A 19448-nucleotide genomic window follows, 5' to 3' on the forward strand; every position below is an offset into this window, starting at 1 on the left:
GTCTTCCTTTGGCTTTTACAGGGTTCTCTTAACCAGTGTCTCCCAGCCCCAAAGAAGCTTTGAGAAATCTCAGATTCCATGTCCCCACCTGGGAGATAGTAATTCAGGAGGCCTATTGGCAAAGCCAGGCATCCATGCTTCCCAAGCAATTCCAAAGAGCAGCAGACATGGTTGAGAGTGACAGGAAGTTTAAAGTCCTCTTGGATGAAGGTTGCTATTTCTCTTTGCAACTCAAAGTGGGGACGCGGCCCAGCAGCACCAGCATGCCCGGGATGTCCTCAGTCAGAATCTGCATTTCAGCATGATCTCCGCTTTGAGAAGCACCACTATATCCCCTCAATGCATCCCAGAGGGTCTGCTGAGGAATGGACTCCGTCATGACACATAACCAACACCTTCCTGCAGAGAGCCTGGGGAATATCAGCTTCTACCGTGAGCCCAGGTGCTGATGCCCTGCAGTGAGCCAATATTATCCCCATTTTGCAGTTGAAGGAATCAGGGCTGAAGAACTGACTTGAAACAAAATCCAAGGCCTTCCATGGCATTTTTCTTTTCTTTCTTTCTTTTTTTTTTTTTTTTTTTTTTTTTTGCTACCTAACCCCCCTTCCCTGTTGTATATGTGTAGATAGGAAAAGATAACACATTTAAAATTTCAGCTCCAAGTTGTGTTTTATAGCTGCTTTGTTTAGAGGCCTTTTGAGGAAATCCCCAAGCTTCTCTTGTGTTGGGATTGAATAAATTTATTATTTTAAAGCTCAGATAGAAGGCTGGACGCAGTGGCTCACACCTGTAATCGCAGGACTGTGGAAGGCCAAGGTGGGAGGGTTGCTTGAGTCTAGGAATCTGAGATCTTATCTCAGAAGAAAAATACAAAAAGTAGGTAAAAATGTTTAAACCTCCTGTGGAAAGAAACTATTTGTGCTACAATATCTGTAACTTATTTTTAAATGCATTACAAGTAGTGTGATGCATATATACGTGTTAAATTTTTATTTTATAAATAACTGCATTGAGGCACATTTTCCATATCATTCATTCATTTCAAGTGCACAATTCAATGACAGTTTAGTAAATCTACAAAGTTGCACATCATCACAGTAAATCAATTTGGGAACATTTTCATCCCTCCAATAATATCACTCACGCATATTTACTATAATCCCTCACCCCCATCCCAGGTAACCCTAATTTTCTTTCTGTCTCTATAGATTTGATTTTTCTGGACATCCCATCTAAATGGAGTAGTTTCTTATGTCTGGCCTCTTTCACTGAAGCATGATATTTTTGAGGTTCATCCATGTGATTGCTTATATCTGTGATTCATTCCTTTTCATTCCTGTATAGTATTCCATTGTATGGATATACCACATGTCGTCTATCCATTATATATGAATTAATTTTATCTACATTCAGAAGGAGTAGTTAAAATTCGAAGGACTTTTATTAGGAATCCATGTCCACAGGGTCTTCAAATATTTGGTTGGTTATCTAAAATAAATGATTTAGGGGATCATTTTTCTCTGGTGAAATGAGTGTTGCTCAAGAACTGAGGTGGGACAGACAGACTTTACAGTCACTGAGGTCCTCTCTGTCTGGTATGGTGCCTTTCCAGCCTGAACTCTGCCACCTGGTTGTACTATAAGGTCAGTTAAATTTTCCATGAGAATATGCAGCATCCACTGTGGAGTGAACCTTTCCAGAAAAATACTTCTCATGACAGAGAGCTAGGACTTCACTTATTTTATAGGCGCTCATAACCATTTCTGTCTGCTTATTATTAAGTGATATCCCACCCCCTGCTCATTTGCTAACAAATGTCATACATGTAACAAAATTCAATCTGAGGCTTATTTTCCGTATACCCTACTACCCAGCAGTGAAGCTGTGGAGGGAGAAATACACAGCCTCCCCCTCCCCAATGTCCCCTCTGATATTTACCAAAAAAAACTTGTAATTGGTGAGTGGTCAAATTGGCTTAGATCAGTTTGCAACACTTCCAAAATTATGCACTGCATCCTTCAGTACTGGGTGTTAGATACTTAAGTGTGGAAGACTTTACTACCACCAGCCTTTGATGTTTGGCCTGGCCATGTGACTGGTTCTGGCCAAGGAGGTGTGAGCAGGAGTGGCAGGTGTCACTTCCAGTCCGAAGCAGTTCAATGCTGTTCTCAACACTCCACCCCTCCTATAGTGAGCTCTGAAGCACTGCATTGAGAAGCCACCTAAGAAGGAGGCAGTTCCATCAGCCTGGGTGCCCGACTGATTACCCTGAGCAGAGCTCCCCTGCCCACCTGTGATGGACACATGAAGCTTGAGCAAAGAGTAAACTTTTGTTGCTTTAAGTCACTGACACTGGGAGGTGCTTGTGGTTGTAGCATAATTCAGCTTCTCCTGCTTGACTGCAAAGGTAAGCACATTCAAGCATGGCCCTAGACTCAGAATTGCCAGTCAAGTGGGGAAATTCAGCCTTAATTAGGTCATTAAAAGAAAAAAAAAATGAACAATTGCAAATTGATTGCAAACTAATGATAATGCGTGGTCTGGGTAAGTCAGAGAAAAATCAAATTCGAGTAAAAACCCCCAAAAGAGACGGTGTGTTCTCTGACAGAGGCAACACCAGTTCAGTGGCCCAGGAGCTCAAAGGCCTTGTGGGATTCATCCACCAATCACCGGGTGCCTCTGCCCTTCCAGCCCCACTAAAGCGAGGAAACAAGTGTGGGAGAAGCCGCATCTGCCTGGGGCTCCTGCTTTCTGGCTGGGCTCAGCGCCTGAGCTCTTGACTGTCCACTCCCTTTGAGCAGCCCGTGGCCTGAGAGGCAGTCCCAAAGCCCTCGCACACCTAGTCTCACAGGATCTTGCTCCTGTAAGTTTACACTGAGGGAACTGGAGGACCAAGCTGCCAATTTACCAGTTTTAACTACAACAGAAGTTGTTACACACAGATGGTAATAATAGTACTTTCCTTTGTGCTTTCAAGTTTACAAAACACTTCCACCTATTTTAAAAATACTTTCACCTGTATTAAATACTCTCCAGCAGCTTCCTAGCTCATTTGGAATAAAATGCACATTCTTTAGGATGATGCAGGAGGCCCTGTGTGATGTGGGCCCGGCACCATCCTTCCCCATGTCCCCTGGTAAGATAAGGCAGCCTCGCTGTTCCTCACCCCACCCGCCCACCCAGTGTGCCCACCCAGAGCCTTTAGACAACATCCGTGTTGTGCACACTACAGGGTGTCTCTTGCTCTTCTCCCTTGGCTCAAACCTTATTTCTTCAAAGAGATATTTCCTTGCCATAAAATTATTTCTCCATTCCAATAGCCCTCTCTACAAATCCCCTATTTCATCATTTTCATCACAGTTACCACCATTTAGTGTGAATTATCTACTTATTGATTGGCTGCTTCCCTGACAGAACTAGGAGATAATGAAGACTTTCTTTTTTATTTTGAGACGGAGTCATGCTCTGTCACCCAGGCTGGAGTACAGTGGCACGATCTCAGCTCACTGCATGCAACCCCTGCCTCCCGGGTTCAAGCAATTCTTCTGCCTCAGCCTCCCGAGTAGCTGGGATTAGAGGTGCCTGCCACCAGGCCCGGCTAATTTTTGTAATTTTAATAGAGACAGGGTTTCACCATGTTGGCCACGCTCTCAAACTCCTGATCTTATGGGATCTGCCTGCCTCAGCCTCCTAAAGTTCTGGGATTACAGGCATGAGCCACTGCACTCGGGTGGAGATTTTTTCTTATAAACTCAATGTCTAGGATAGCTCATTGGACTGCCACCCTTTGAGGGATACATTTATTTCCATTTTTGCTTGTGGAGAAAGTGGGATGAAGAAGTTTGAGCAAGGTTGTAGGGCTAATAGAGTGGAAATGAGATTCTAGATCTTCCAGTCCCTGAGTCTGTGGCTTTTCCCACCCAGTCAAGCCAAGCCAAGCCGCTTCGTCCAATGTCTGGTGCCTTGTGCTTCTGTGTTAAGGAGAACAGCAGACAGCCAGATTGCAACAGGGCTGATGAACTAATTCACCCTCAGAGGTGACTGTCTAAAGGTCACTTTATTGCAGCCTTTGCCAGGAGGACCGGAATTTTAACAAAAAAGAGAGGAACAGTGTGGGCCTCAGCATAGGGAACTTTAAGCCTAGTTCTGAACAAAGTCATCTTCAAAGGAAGGGTCATTATTACCTGGAAGCCATTTCATGGGACTTTAATAAGTGCCCAGATCAGAGCAGTGAAATCTTGGCTTGTCCCTGAAAAGCCTGGGTGGCCTCAAGGCCCAGACTGCTCACCCACCAAGGACTTCCAATTCAGACTCCTCAGCAAACACAATACCTGTGTCATGTGGATTACATGAAGAGGATGCCTACTTCAAAGCTTTCATTCGGTGTCCCGCATCTGGCTCCCACTTTACATTTCCAAAAATAACCTACTCCATGTCTTATGAATAGCACAGCTGGGTCACATTGTAACGTTCTTGGCAATTAGCATGCATTGATCCATGTAAATTAATATCATCATATTTGTAACTCTCATTTGGCATTTCTTCCCTTCTTTTTTTTTTTGACATGGGAGTTTCGCTTTTGTTGCCCAGGCTATTTTGCAATGCTGCAATGTCAGCTCGTCGCAACCTCCACCTTCCAGATTCAAGAGATTCTCCTGCCTCAGCCTCCCGAGTGACTGGGATTACAGATGTGCACCACCACGCCCAGCTCATTTTTGTATTTTTAGTAGAGATGGGGTTGGGAGAATCACCATGTTGGTCAGCCTGGTCTCGAACTCCAGACCTCAGGTAATCCACCTGCCTCGGCCTCCCAAAGTGCTGGGATTACTGGCTTGAGCCACAGCATCTTCACTTTTTAATATGCCCAGGCTTTTAAAAAGTCACTCCATTTCTGCAAGGACCAAAAGGAAAATGGAAAAGTGGAATATGAAATGATCTGGTGTGCCCCCTTTTAGTCTTCATGAAGAATCCCTGAGTGTCTGGAATGAGAAATGAGTATGCATTTTATAGAGGGACGGTCAGGCGGGCCCCACCTGGGAAGGGCTTGTTTTACATCACGGGTGACCAAGGGCCAGGATTAGAACCCAGCCTCACTTGAACCCTTTCAAGGAACTTTGTGATCTCTTTCCTACAGTCCTGAGAACCCAACCAGAGATGAGAACAAAGGTTTGTTTGGTTGACCTTTTTTCAGATCCCACCGCCCACTAAGAGGTGACAGTCCCTCCTCTCCCCGCCCCCCTTCCTGACCCTCAGCTCTCAGCGGGTGGGATCTAAGCCCTCTCCTGCTGGTACTTAACTGAACAATCTCATGTTGTTGTCTGCCGCTGGGAGAGAACACTGATAAGAGAGATTAGGTGACTAAATCTGCTGGCTGCCCTTACACAATGCCAGCAGGTAACTCATTTGAAGCTTAATGGCTGGATTTAGTCATAAAGGAGACCTGCAGAGGGAATGATGTCAGAGGTGCAGGAGATTGGAGTCACTGTCTCTGCTTTCAACTGATAGGTGGAAAAAGATTTTCAGCAGTAGAAATGTGATTGTGTGTAAGAACATAGCACATTGCGTGCACTTTCACATAGGCATATAAGAGAGACAGAACCAAAGAACTCAAGGACTGAAAAACCCTTGGTGATTCTGGTTCCAGCTACCCTATTTTATACATGGGGAAACTGAGGAAAGGAACAGAAGAAAGGACTTGCCCGAGATCTGGCGTCTGGGATTCTGGGAGTCCACGGCAGGAAGTGGGATTTTTTCTGATATGATTCACTTGCCACTTTTCATCTCCAGGAGCCATAGCCATTTTTATCTCTCCCTGTACATCTGTTCGTCCCTGGGAATAGCACTGTGCCTGAGGCCTGGCTGCTGAGAAATGAAGCATTCCTAACATATGGATGGAGGCAGAGTCACAGCAGGGCCAGGCAGTAAGATGCATCATTGAATAGAGAAGCCCACAGGGTGTGTATCATTTGGGAATGGTGGGGACTGTGGCTTGCAGGCAAGAGCACACTAGGTTTCAGAGCAACGGCTGCCCCTTAGTGCCAGGCAGTTTTAGCCTTGAAAATGCAAGGCCGGGTTTGCTAGAACTTAGGAGTTTCAAGAGAATGCAGAAGCCAAGATTTGGTCTTGTTTTTGTTTTGACAAACTCTCTATTTTATTTTTAACGTAGTCAAGAGTTTAAATCTTTTGTTTTTCAATGCTTTGGATCAGTCAACACATCTGTAGTCAGGATGGGGCCCATAGCCCTCAGTTGGTGACCACTGATCATTTTATTGACGGGAACACTGAGGTCCAGAGAGAAGAACCAAAACTCAGGTCTCATGCTTCCGTGTACTGGGTAATTTTTTTCTACGGCAGCACACAGTGTGTGTGTGTGTGTGTGTGTGTGTGTGTGTATACATATATATGTAGGCACAATCTGATGGAAAACGAGAGCTCTACAAATCAATACTTACGACCATTCATGGTACAGTGTGGTCTTCATCCGCATAATCTGCGCAGCAGCCACTGGCCGTAAACGTTTCTGTGTTTGCTCACTCCTCACAGTAGACCACAAGTGCATCTGTTATTCATCACTTCGCAGACTCCTTTACATGTATTTTCTCCTTTGTATTCCTAACACTAAGACAAGGACCCTTAAGTAATACTGCTCTACCCATTGGGCAGATGAGAAGACTGAGGTCCACATTGGCACATGGAGCAGTCCAAGGTCACTTGGGGAGTGAGAGGCAGAGATGGAAGTCAGACCCCAGTCTCCCAGGCAGGTGATTTCCTTCCTATGCCACTCCACGTTGGTGTTTTTCTGCTTCCTAACACCCAAGGACCTGTTTTTGGTTCTTCCTGAACACATGAGCCCTGGATCCTCCTCAAGTCCTAGGGAGACAGAAACTCCCCTGGAGAAACTGGGAGGCAGCAGGACTGAGAGAGAATTAAGAGAAAATCCAGGTCTTTTACTTCTCACGGCCTTGGAGCTCAGTTTCAGCGTTCTCCATCATCTCCCTTGGAGGAGTAGGACCTAGTTGAAGAAAGAGACCCTAATTTTAACTCTTTAATGCCTCTCCACTTCTATATGGAACTAAAGCTGAAGCTGAACTTCAATAGCATACATTATCCACAAAATTCTAAATATTTTCAAAATGTGTGCAAAATCTCAGCGTGAATTCCCCAAGAACAGGCACTTGGCCTTCTCACATTCAGTACACTCTCAAAATCTTGGCCAGAGCCTGGCACATAACAGGTGCTCAATAAACAGAAAAGAGGAAGAAGGAGGGAAGGAAATAACAAAAGAAAAGAGAAGAAGGAGAGAGGGAAGGAAGGAGGGAAGAAGGGACAGAGAAAAAAGGAAAGGAAATATGTGTAGAAATAAACCTTCCAAAATTAAGGCAGCAACTGGGTACTGCAAGTGTCTAAAGTGTTGTGGATAATTCATTACAAAGAAGTCCAGCTTCAGTTATGGGCCATAGAGAGGTGGCAGTGGAGAGCAATGAAGAGTTAAGATTTTATGACCTCAATCCCAACTGTGCCTCTGACCTTGGATGTGTTATTTTATCTTTCTGAGCTTCAATTTAGCCATTGCGTTTGTTTCCTACTGTTGCCATTAAATAATTATCACAAACTTGGTGGCTTAAAACAAGACACATTTATACACTTAAGTTCTGGAGCTCAGAAGTCTGAACTGGGTGAGCATCCTCCTGGAGGCTATAGGGGAGGCTGCGTTCTCTCGTCTTTTCCAGCCTCTCGAAGCTGCCTATGTATTTTGTCCTGGAGCCCTGCATATCTCCAGCCTCTGCTTCCGATGTCACATCTTTGACTCTGTCCTTCCTGCCTGCCTTTTATAGGGACCTATCCAAGGTCCAAGATAATCAACTCATCTCAAAATCCTTATGTTGACCACAGCAGCAGCATCCCTTTTGCAGTGTAAGCTAAGATATTCACAGGTTTTAGGTCATTTTCTGCCTACCATATCCACCAACAAAATAAAAGATATCATTTGCCTTATAGGATTATTCTGAATGTTAAATTTAAAAAATGCATATCCAGTACTAGACATGCAGAAGAAGATTTATAAATATAACTTCTTACCGGGTCTCAGAAATACACATCTGGCCCTGCCTTGGGGACCATATAATCCCAAAACATCTTTATTGTAGAGAAAAGTAGGAAGCAGTATCAAAGGAATACTTGGGAAATAAACTGTTCCACATCTCACTCCCTGAGAGTGACTCTATTTACTGTTGCTTGCTTCCTTCTCATCTTCACCCAAAAGCAGACACATTTGGCACTGCTGCAATCATAGTGTGCATGCCTTTTTATCAACCTTGTGTTCCCCTCGCTTCTCTTGGACCTACTGACCTTGTTCCATGTTGTTACACCACCATGAAGTCGTAACAAAGTGTCATGTGGAGAGAGGTCTTTGCTTTCTATTATACTCTTCCATCATCTTTTTTTGCCATCCCCTAGAGTTGGACAAGCTCAAGGTTATTCTAGTTTGTTTTTTATATAATTGTATTTTTGCTGTTTGCAATAATGTTGCTAAGAATATCTTAACTGAGCCGGGAGTGGAGGCAACGCCTGTAATTTCAACACTTTGGGAGGCCGAGGCGGGCAGATCACTTGAGGTCAGGTGTTGGAGACTAGCCTGGCCAACATGGTGAAACCCTGTCTCTACTAAAAAAATACAAAAATTAGCTGGGCATGGTGGCAGGTGCCTGTAATCCCAGATACTCGAGAGGCTGAGGCAGGAGAATCACTTGAACCTGGGAGGTGGAGGTTGCAATGAGCCGAGATCGTGCCATTGCACTCCAGCCTGGGCGACAAAATCAAAACTCCATCTCAAAAAAAAAAAACATATATATATATATATATATGTATATCTTTATTGAACTCAGTAAATTTATTGTATAAACACACATACATACATGTATAAAAAGTTTGTTGAGTAAATGAATAAACAGAAAAATACATGAATAAGAGTTAATACATAAATGAATGAAGTTAGTTGACAGACAAATTTCTGAATCATTTATTCATTTTACAAATATTTGAGTAACTAATAAGAATAAATACCAGACAGAAATCCTGTCCTCATGAAGCTTACATTCCAATGGAGCGGGAGAAAGATACACAAATAAGTAAATGAACAAAGTAGTATTAGATTGTGATAGATTGTATAAAAAAAAAATAAACCAGGGAAGAGGATTATAGGTGAGAAGTGATAAACAGTGAATTGCTGTAGATAAGGTGGTTTGCAATGCTCATCTGACTGGTGCCCTGAGCTGATACTTGAATGTTATAAGGAAACCAGCTTTGTGAAGTCCCAAGGGAGCAGGATTTCGAATAGAGACCAAAATAAATGCAATAGTACCTAAGCCAGGGAAGAGCGAAGTGTGTCCCAAGGGAAGGAAGAAACCAGGGTGACTACAGCACTGTGAGTGAGGGTAAGGGTCTTATCCAGCAAGTGCTCAGAAGGGTCAGAGCCCAGGTCATGAAGGGCTCGAAGTGCCAAGAGAAGCCATTGGAGAGTTCTCAGCAGAGGAGATGCATTTATAAATTAAATCAATGAGTGAGTCATTATGTGAAGCCAGGGAAAAGAGTGCATAAACAAGTGACTATATTAAAGGATGTATGCGTTGAATGCTACGATGTGCCACCCAAATGTCCCTTCGGGAATAAAAGACCTACTACCCCAGAGGCTGGCAGTGCCACCTGCAGATCTCAGCTCTTGGCTGAAGAAAGCCCCCTTGCGCCGTGTCCAGCGCCCTTCATAGGAAAGCCCACATCGGATGATTGACCAGCACGGAGGTATAAAGGCCTGGTCTTCTGGCCCCAGTCAGGAGGGCTCTGAAGTCTCCTCCCATGTTTACAACTCCCCCAGTAAGGGCTGGGCCTTCACTGAGACTGCATCACAGCTCCTTGTTTCCCTAAGCCCAGCCCCACTTCCTTTCCGTCCCTTCCATTGGAGTTGATTGCAAGATACTTCCTTAGAAAGCTCCTGTCTTCTTCCCAGGGAACCCAGTTGGGACAATGTGTGAATCAATGCACGAAGGAGTGAGTGAGCAGCTAACCAAATGAAGGAACAACTCAAATATCTGGGGCACATGTCCCCTCCAGGTTTGCACAGCGTCTGCTGATGTCTCCACTAGAAGCTAAATGGAAGGTCCCCACCAGAAACTGAAAGTCTCCTATAGCGCTTTGAGTGGCGGTTTCACCCTCTCTGCAGACCCACAGGTGAGGTCAATGCTTGACTATGAGAGCTGGGAATGGCCATAGCAGGTGGGGGCGTCTGGAGGCCCTGGTGTCCACCTCAACCTGACTTCTCAGCCCCCAGCTGGCCCAGCTCCCACCCCGAGAGCCACTCCATCTTCCACCAGCAAGCAGGAGAAGCGCAGTAGAGAGTGCCCCTTGGGAGATGTTTTTAAAACAAATTTTTGTTTAACCTTCTCTGTGACCCACAGAGTAAATAGGTTCCTGAACTATATTCAATTTCTGTTTATTTAAAGAATGCTTGCTTATTTGGTGCTTGCTTGAGTAGAATCAATGTGATTATTCACTTCACTGTGAGCATTAACCTGGCAGGATTTGCCTGGCATCCTTAATTATCAAAAGATTATTTTTTTCTCATTTTTTCTTTTTCATTCTTCTATATTTTAGAGGAGGCTGGGGCAGTTGAAAAATACCAACTTGAGGGTCTGTGATCACACCATGCTGCTCCTTCAAGGCCCCTCAGAATTTCGCTGCCCAATATGGTAGCGCTCAGCCTGAAATGTGGCCAGTGTGAATTGAGATGGGCTGTAACTGTATCAGACTTCCAAGAGTTGGACAAAAACCATAAATGTAAAATATCTTATTTGTACATATTTATACTGATGACATGATGAAATCATATTTAGGGTATTTTCGGTTACATAAAATACATTACTAAAATTAATTTATCTGTTTCATTTGAAGTTTTTAATGAGGCTGGTAGAAAACTTAAACGTTTCATTGCCAGCCTGGGCAACATAGGGAGACCCCCATCTCTACAAAAAAAAATTATTGAAAACTAGCTGGGCATCGTGGCTCATGCCTGTGATTCTAGCACTTTGGGAGGTCAAGGCGAGAGGATCTCTTGAGCCCAGGAGTTTGAGACCAGCCTAGGCAACATAGTGTGATCCTGTCTCTACAAAAAATAAAAGAATCAGCCAAGCATAGAGGTGCATGCCTGTCATCCCAGCTACTTGGGAGGATGAGGTGGGAGGATGAGGTGGGAGGATTACTTGAGTCTGGGAGACTGAGGATGCAGTGAGCTGTGATTATGCCACTGTACTCCAGCCTGGGTGACAGATCCTGTCTCAAAATAAAAAGAAAGAAAATTTAGATTTCACATACATGGCTCATGTTATGTTTCTATTGGACAGGATTGGACTGGCCCCCGTGCACTTGTCATCACAGACTCTTCTGCCCGTTTTCAGCAGCAGGGCAAGGCCTTGGGATGTTTGGGAAGTGGTACTTTCCTCCTGAATGTGGCTGAGGGGCGTTCTTGTGGTCTGAGCTACCAGAGAGGAAGGCAAAGATCCTTTGCTGATGACATCCTTTTTGCTTCCTCATTTATCCCCTCCTTTTTCCCTTGGGTCTGCTCTCCTGCCTTCTGCTGCCAGCCAGGAAGCACATTGCAGACCAACTTTCCCCTGCTGCATTTGCCACGGCTTCCACTTCTGCTCTCACTGTTTTTGTATAGCATTCAAAAGGTGTCAGGAAAGGCAGGGGGTTGCTGAAGCCCGCGTGGGTGTTTGCAGGATGCCAAACATCTGGGCTGCTGGAAAACATTTGCACCAACTCTGATTTCTTCTATTCTCAGTTGCCATCCAGCTGTTTGGCATTGGATACTGCTGACTCTGCTTGGCTTGAGAGTGTGTGAGAAAAACTGTGTTTAGACAACTGAAAACCACGAGCTGAATGTAGTGGGGGCACCCTCTTGGAGACTCCAGTGGCTCACCAGCTTGGACAAGCCACTGGATTTAGATGATCAGGTAGAAGAAATTCATCATGGGAGAGAACATAGAGCAATGGCTTCTGCCCAAAGTTTCCTCTGATGGTCTTCGGGGCAACTTTAAGACTTGTCCAGCTTTTTGTGTGACAGACTTTCTATTTACAGATGCTATATTTACCTATGACTTTACTCAGAGTCTGGCTCATATACCAGCAGTATTGGTATCTCCTGGAGCTTGAAGGAAATGCAAAATCTCAAACCCCTGTATTAGGGTTCTCCAGAGAAGTAGAACCAAGGGGATAGAGACAGAGATAGGGATGATAGAGACAGAGATGGGGTGGAGATAGAGGTAGAGATCCATTGATTCCTTTTTTAATAGATTGGCTTATGCAGTTGTGACAGTTTCAAAATCTGCAAGGCATGTCAGCAGCTGGAGACCCGGGGAAGAGTTGACGTTGTAGCTTGAGTACAAAGGCTGTCCGAAGCCATGGTATCTTCTTCTTAGGAGGACTTCAATCTTTTCTCTTCTAGCCTTCAACGATTGGGTGAGGCTCATCCCCATTATAGAAGATATAATAGTCTGTTCTACTCAGAGTCTACCAACTTAAATGCTAATCTCATCCCTCAAAACACTCTCACGGCAACATCTAGCCTGGCATTTGACCAAACAACTGGATATTATGGCCTCCCCAAGTTGATACACAAAACTGACCATCAAACCCTCCCCACCCCCAGTCTTATTGAATGAGAGAGAATCTGGGCTTTAACAAGATCCCCAGAAAAGTTATAAGCGCAGGGAAGTGTGAGAAGCACCACCTTTGGGGTTTATCCAGGATGTCCCAGATGAGCCTTCCCTGGATATGTCAGATCCCCTTCCTGGCTCCCTAGACACCTTCCTCAATCCCCAAACTTGGAAGCAACATTGTGGAGACGCAGGCAGTGATGTGCTCAGTCTACCACATTGTGAGATACACAGTCCAATCTGTATACCAAGATTCGACCCAAAGGAAAACAAAAGACCCAGAAACATACACACTTTCTTATAAGCTCTTGAAAAATTCCTGTGACAAGATCACATCCTTAATGGCAAGAGCCACACTTGATTCCTTTTTCTCTTTATCCTCTACCCCTGAAATAATGCTTAACACATAATAAAAAATCCAGTAAACACCACTGAATCAATTATATAAGCCTCAGTTTCCCACTCATAACTTATCTGGTTGTGGTGGGAAAGCAACCAGGCATGAGAAACACTTTAAAGCCCAGGACCCTGAGCTGGGCACATATAGGTACTCAGGAAGTCATTACCAAGTGCTCAGTGCATGTCTGTTGAATGAGTACTTGAGGACAGGCTTCAGCGTGCAAATGCTTGCTATAAAACAGGAATCCTGTGCCCTGAGTGCAGAGAATGGATACAGGTTAGTGCATATGGGGGCACTGAGTGTATGCACTGGATACAGGTGGGTGCATATGGGGGAGTAAGTGGATGGATTGGATACAGGTAGGTGTATATGGGGGAATGAGTGTATGGATAGGATACAGGCGGGTGCATATGGGGAAGTGAGTGGATGGATTGGATACAGGTCGGTGTATATGGGGAAGTCAGTGTATGGATTGGATACAGGTGGGTGTATATGGGGCACTGAATGTATGCATTGGATACAAGTGGGTGCATATGGGGGAGTGAGTGTATGGATTGGATACAGGTGGGTGTATACGGGGGAGTGGATGGATTGGATACAGGTGGGTGTATGTGGGGGAGTGAGTGTATGGATCGGATACAGGTGGGTGTATATGGGGCACTGAGTGTATGCACTGGATACAGGTGGGTGTATATGGGGGAGTGAGTGTGTTAATTGGATACAGGTGGGTGTATATGGGGGAGTGAGTGGATGGATTGGATACAGGTGGGTGTATATGGGGCACTGAGTGGATGGATCGGATACAGGTGGGTGTATATGGGGCACTGAGTGTATGCACTGGATACAGGTGGGTGTATATGGGGGAGTGAGTGGATGGATTGGATACAGGTGGTTGTATATGGGGGCGTGAGTGTATGGATTGGATACAGGTGGGTGTGTATGGGGGCGTGAGTGCATGGTTTGGATATTAGATTGGATAGAGATGGGTGCATACAGGAGTGTGAATGTATGGATTGGCTATAGGTGGGTGCATATGGGGAAGTGCATGTCTGGATTGGATACGGGTGTGTGCATATTGAAGGAATGAGTGTACAGAACGAATACAGGTGCATGCATAGGTCAGGGGTGAGTATACAGAGAGCATACAGGTGGATTGAGTTGTTACAACCAACAACAGGAAGCACGTGCAAGACTCTTGGCATTTCACAAAGCACTCTATAGGCAAAATCACATTGGCACCTATAGTGATCCTGAGAGGTATAATTATTATTAATAATATTGTCATTTTATAGAGAAGGAACACAGGCTCATACCGCAGTGCCGCATCTGAAGGCATTCAGCTAATAACAAGATGGAGCCCAATCTGGTAATGCTTTTTTTCTAACTTCAATATTTCCTACCACTTATTGCCTTTTGAAAGGAGATAGAGGTGAGATAGAGAAAACAGAGAGAGAGAGACTGTGTACACACCTGTGTCTGCATGTCTGTGCTGGTGTGTGCACATGTGCCTACATGTACTGGCGTGGGTGTGCGTGCCCGAGAGTACACACAGGGGCTGGAGGGTGGGGAAGGGCTTAATCTAATCCTGAAAGTGCCAGCAGAGCTCTTGAGTGTCCCTCGAAGTCAAGCTTCTTTCCAGGTCATCAAAGTTTTCACTTGGGTAATAATGCACGCATAATTAACTGAACAAATATAATGAATCTATCTGTAGTGACATGATAGTTGGTGCTGAATCCTATTAGAGCACATTTAATTAAAAATGCATTAAACCTTCAAGCTTCTGAACACACCCTGCACTTCTTCAAAGCCGCCCCTCCATTGAAGTCTTCCCCACTATTAACTATGAGTCAGTCTGTGACCCTTTGGGCATGACGGGGTGAGGTGAAGTGGCTCTTATATGCCTGCGCCAGTATATCACAGGCACTAATGGATTTAAATCAGAGAGATTAATTCCATTCACTCGGCTTCTCATTTCAGAAACAACTGTCTCGCTGAGCCTAATTGCTGGAGATGGTTGAAGGCACTGGGAGGCTGGAGTTTCCTGGAGGTGGTTGGTGGCCAACCGTCAATTATTTGGACTATTGTGCAATGGGGTTAGAAGAATGGTTAGAATCCACAGACAACCCATTGGCCTTTGTCTACCATTAACTTCTGTTTTCTCCACAGCCAAGCTTCTCCAGACCCAGGAGATGGCTCTTCCCCTCTGTGTAGCACACTTCTTCCAGCCACAAGGTCTTGCACTACTATTTCCCCTTCTTCTTTGATTGGTTCATTCTTACTGGCCCTTCAAATATTGAATGAATGAATGAATGAATGAATGATGAATGAAGTAAATGAGAGAAGTGGCCAAGAGTCTCCAAGAGAGGAAATTGAAAAATCCAATACCTGTGAGGAACTGGCCCATTTGCAAAAGGCTGACTCATTTGTCATTGGGTTCGCTGGCTCCTCCCACCATCTAGTTTCCAGCCTGGGCATTATTTTCAACCTCTTTTTCCAAAGAGTATTTTCTAAGGTACAGAAAACAGACATAAAATCACCCAAAGTAGTTGAGAGGGAAGGAGTAAAAGCCGGAATTGGAACTCCTAATCTCCTGCCACAATTTCATGCTGCCTCTGGGTAATCTCCCAGCAGGTTGCTTAAATCAGCTGCTGAGTCATCGAGAGCTGGCAGAACCAGCTTCCTGTTGAGGCAGAGTGGGAGGAGGCCTGTCTGGGAGCAGCACACGGAAGAAAGGGAGGAGGAGGTGATGTTTGGCACGATCGGATTGGTTCCCATGAGGTCCAGGGCTGCTGCTCCTCCAGAAGGCACTTTTTGCACATGGTAGACTTCACAGGGGTGGAACTTATGTGTTGTTAAAAGAGCCCCCTGCCTGCTTTAACACTCTGCTGTCATTATCTTGAAATTTTTAGTAACATTTAAACAAGGGAGCCTATGTGTTTATTTTACACTGGACCCTGCAAATTAGCCAGATCTGGTGCTGAGGGCAGGCCCTTGAGTGACTCCCACACAGCCTCCATCATTCAGTAAATTAGCCTTCCTGATTTACCAAATGCTTTGCCAGAAAGCCTTTTCCTTGAGGATGTTTTAACTTTTGTCTTCTCTCGCAAAGCTGTTTCTTTATGGTAAAGCATGCAGCCCGTAGCAGATACTCAATACATGAAGTAGCTCTGTCAGCAGTTGTCACCATGAAGCCTTTGCAGCCTGCGGGTGGTAGCATTCTGAATCATCGGTCTGTCTCACTCCTATTGCAAATGCACGATCCGGGAAAGCATGTCCCAAGCATTGTTCTGGAGAATATTTCTCCAGCTATCAGTGTTCTGTGGTCACAATAGTTTAGGAAACGCTGCTCACTCCATTTTCCTCACCAAGCGTCACAGTACATGTGGGTATGTACAAGTCTCTGAGAAGTCCAGCAGCAAAGTCACCTTGGTGCTTTGCTGATTCTAGCTTTTCCTAGACTAGAAGTCTTTTTTCCACTCCAGAAAAAGACTGTGGGATCTTTTTTTTTTTCTTCTCCTGATACACACATTCATACTCCATGGAACATTTAGGAGGCAGTTATCTGGTCCTAAAGTGGTGAAGATGAAGATGTTGGGGGAGGTGCACGAAAGGGCGGCAAGGAGTAGAAGGGGTACATGGCAAAGGGGGGATCACCACATACCTAAGTCAGTATCAATAACTACTAACAAAACTTGGTCAAAACTCTTTTGCATTTGTTTTGTTTCTCTCTTTCACCCTGATTATATTAAGAAATACACGATCGGGTGTGATGGCTCATGCCTGTAATCCCAACACTTTGGGAGGCCGAGGTGGGCAGATCATGAGGTCAGGAGTTCAAGACTGGCCTGGCCAACATGGTGAAACCCCATTCTCTACTAAAACTAAAAAAATCAGCTGGGCATGGTGGTGCTTGCCTGTAATCCCAGCTACTCGGGAGGCTGAGGCAGGGGAACTGTTTGAACCAGGACTGGGAGGCAGAGGTTGAGCTGAGATCACACCACTGCGCTCCAGCCTGGGCTATAGAGCGAGACTCTGAGAGACTCTGTCTCAAAAAAAAAAAAAAAAAGAAAAAAGAAAAAAGAAAAGAAATATGACAAACCTGTGACTCACTGATTAGACCATCTTACTTGCTTTGGGTTGTCCCAGCAACAGGGAACTTAACTCTGACCATAGGTAAGGAGCCCAGAGGATAGGAGAGCAGGGATTTCTGAAGATTTAACAAATGCTTATAAACAAATGATATCACTTTGAACAAAGTAATCAAAGTATCAGATACTATAAACACCACAGTTAGGGTAATGTGTGAATCATACTTGTGGTGATACATACATAGATCAGCTGCAAAGAGGAACTTAATTCTGCAGAACTTTAGCTACAGTGACTGATGTGACGCATGGACAGAGACATGGAAGGAAGTCAGTGAACACAGAAACTCTAGGAACTGAGCTTTGACAAGGAACACCTTCCGTAATCCCAAGTCATATGTTTTCATAGAGGAATAAAACCCTAGTGGAACAGAACAGGACCTCATAGATGGGCACACTGAGGGCTGGGGAGTTTGATAGGACTTCCTTTGCTAATAAGGAACAAAACCAGTCTCAGGTCCATGTTTGTAGAGCTAATTTCATACATTTGCTGCAGATGCTGTCAGTGTCCCTCCCAAATCCCCTCAGAACTCAGCACTCATAGACACCTTCATCTTTCGAGCATCCAAGTCTCTCTTCATAAGGGTTCTCTTGGCTGCAGGGCAGACCAGGACGCCAAGGAAAGAAAGATGACAGGAGTTGGTGTAAAGCTGATGGCTTTCATGCTGTTTACGGGGACCGATGCTGAGGCATGCTCCCTATGATCCCTGGCAAGACTGGGCATCAGGTGTGCGTTGCAGCTCCTGTTCATTAGTGTGACATGTTCGGGCTTCCTTCCGTCTTCTGGCTCCTTTCTCTACTTCCCAACTGTGCTCCATGAGACATACTCAAATCCTTGTCTCACAGTGGGCTTCTGGGAGAATCCAACTGCAAGTGATGTGTTTTATTTAGTTATTTATTTATTTATTTATTTGGAGATAAGATCTCCCTCTGTCACCCAGCTGGAGAACAATGGCACAATCCTAGCTCACTGCAACCTCTAATTCCTGAGCTCCAGTGATCCTCAGTCTCCAGGAGCCGAAACTACAGTCATACACAGCAATGCCAGCTAAATTTTTCTTTAAACTTTTTGTAGAATCAGTCTCCCTATTTCACTCTGGTCTTGAACTCCTTTCCTCCCAAAGTGCTGGGTTTATAGCGCTCAGCCTCCCAAAGTGCTGGGATTACAGGCATGAGCCACTGCATCCAGCTGTTTATTACATTAAAATGATTTAAGGGGTCTCTTGCTTTGGGATTTTTATTCCTGTGGTAAGAACACTATGGGAATGACATCTCAAGTATGAATGAATGAATGAAGGAATGAAGTTTTGAATGAATTTAAAACGGTCTTTCTATTTTTGTCCGGTGGTTACAATCGCTGATGAGCTCAAGGCAAGGAGATGCTAAGCTCCGTTCTCTCCTTCAACCCATGGCATTTACTGAGCTTCTAAACCAATCAGGTCCTGGGCTGGACCCTGCAGACTGAATCAGAGCCTTCAAGACTAGCAGGAGAGACAGGTAGATATAGTGGCAATGACAATATTGATTCACTCATTCATTCTTTTTCCTTTTTATGTGCCAGATCTTTAATGAGGGCCTACCTTGTACTCAGGAATACTAGGAAAATAAAAGAAAACAAAAAGATATCATTTCTGGACTCAGTTCACCATCTAGAAAAAAAAAAAGACCCACCTGAAATGGACAAAGACAGTACTGTTTGACAAGTGCCACATGAGAAGAAGCCCCTGGTGCTGGGGATAGTATAGGAGGGGCTGTATCCAGGTTGAAGGGTGAGAATTACCATCAGAAAACCATGACCAGGATGCTTATCCTCTTCATTGCTTGAGCCTGAAAACACAAACACACAGAGTACAGTTAAAATTCCTATGAAATTGTACTAACTTGAGAAAACTGGGATCTTGTGTCAAAATGTGAATCATACACAAGGATGCAAAACAGTTACCACTGACCAGAAATCCAGGCTATCAGAATGGAATCTGATGGCTCATCTACCAGACTGCTTTGTGAAACCCGTCAGCAGGAGATAGACTAACCACTTACCAAGTACCTCTGAGACACCAGACACCCTGTGGGGTGCCCTACTCATCATCTTGTTTAATTAATTGATTGGGAATAGCTCCATTTCGCAGAGAAAGACTGATAGGTAGCTTTGTAAGATGACCCTAATTATTCCCTCCTTCTGGTAATTATTCCCTC

The sequence above is a fragment of the Sapajus apella genome, unplaced genomic scaffold (assembly GCF_009761245.1).
Source record: "Sapajus apella isolate SASKATOON/1434 unplaced genomic scaffold, GSC_monkey_1.0 scaffold117, whole genome shotgun sequence".
Lineage (NCBI taxonomy): Eukaryota > Metazoa > Chordata > Mammalia > Primates > Cebidae > Sapajus > Sapajus apella.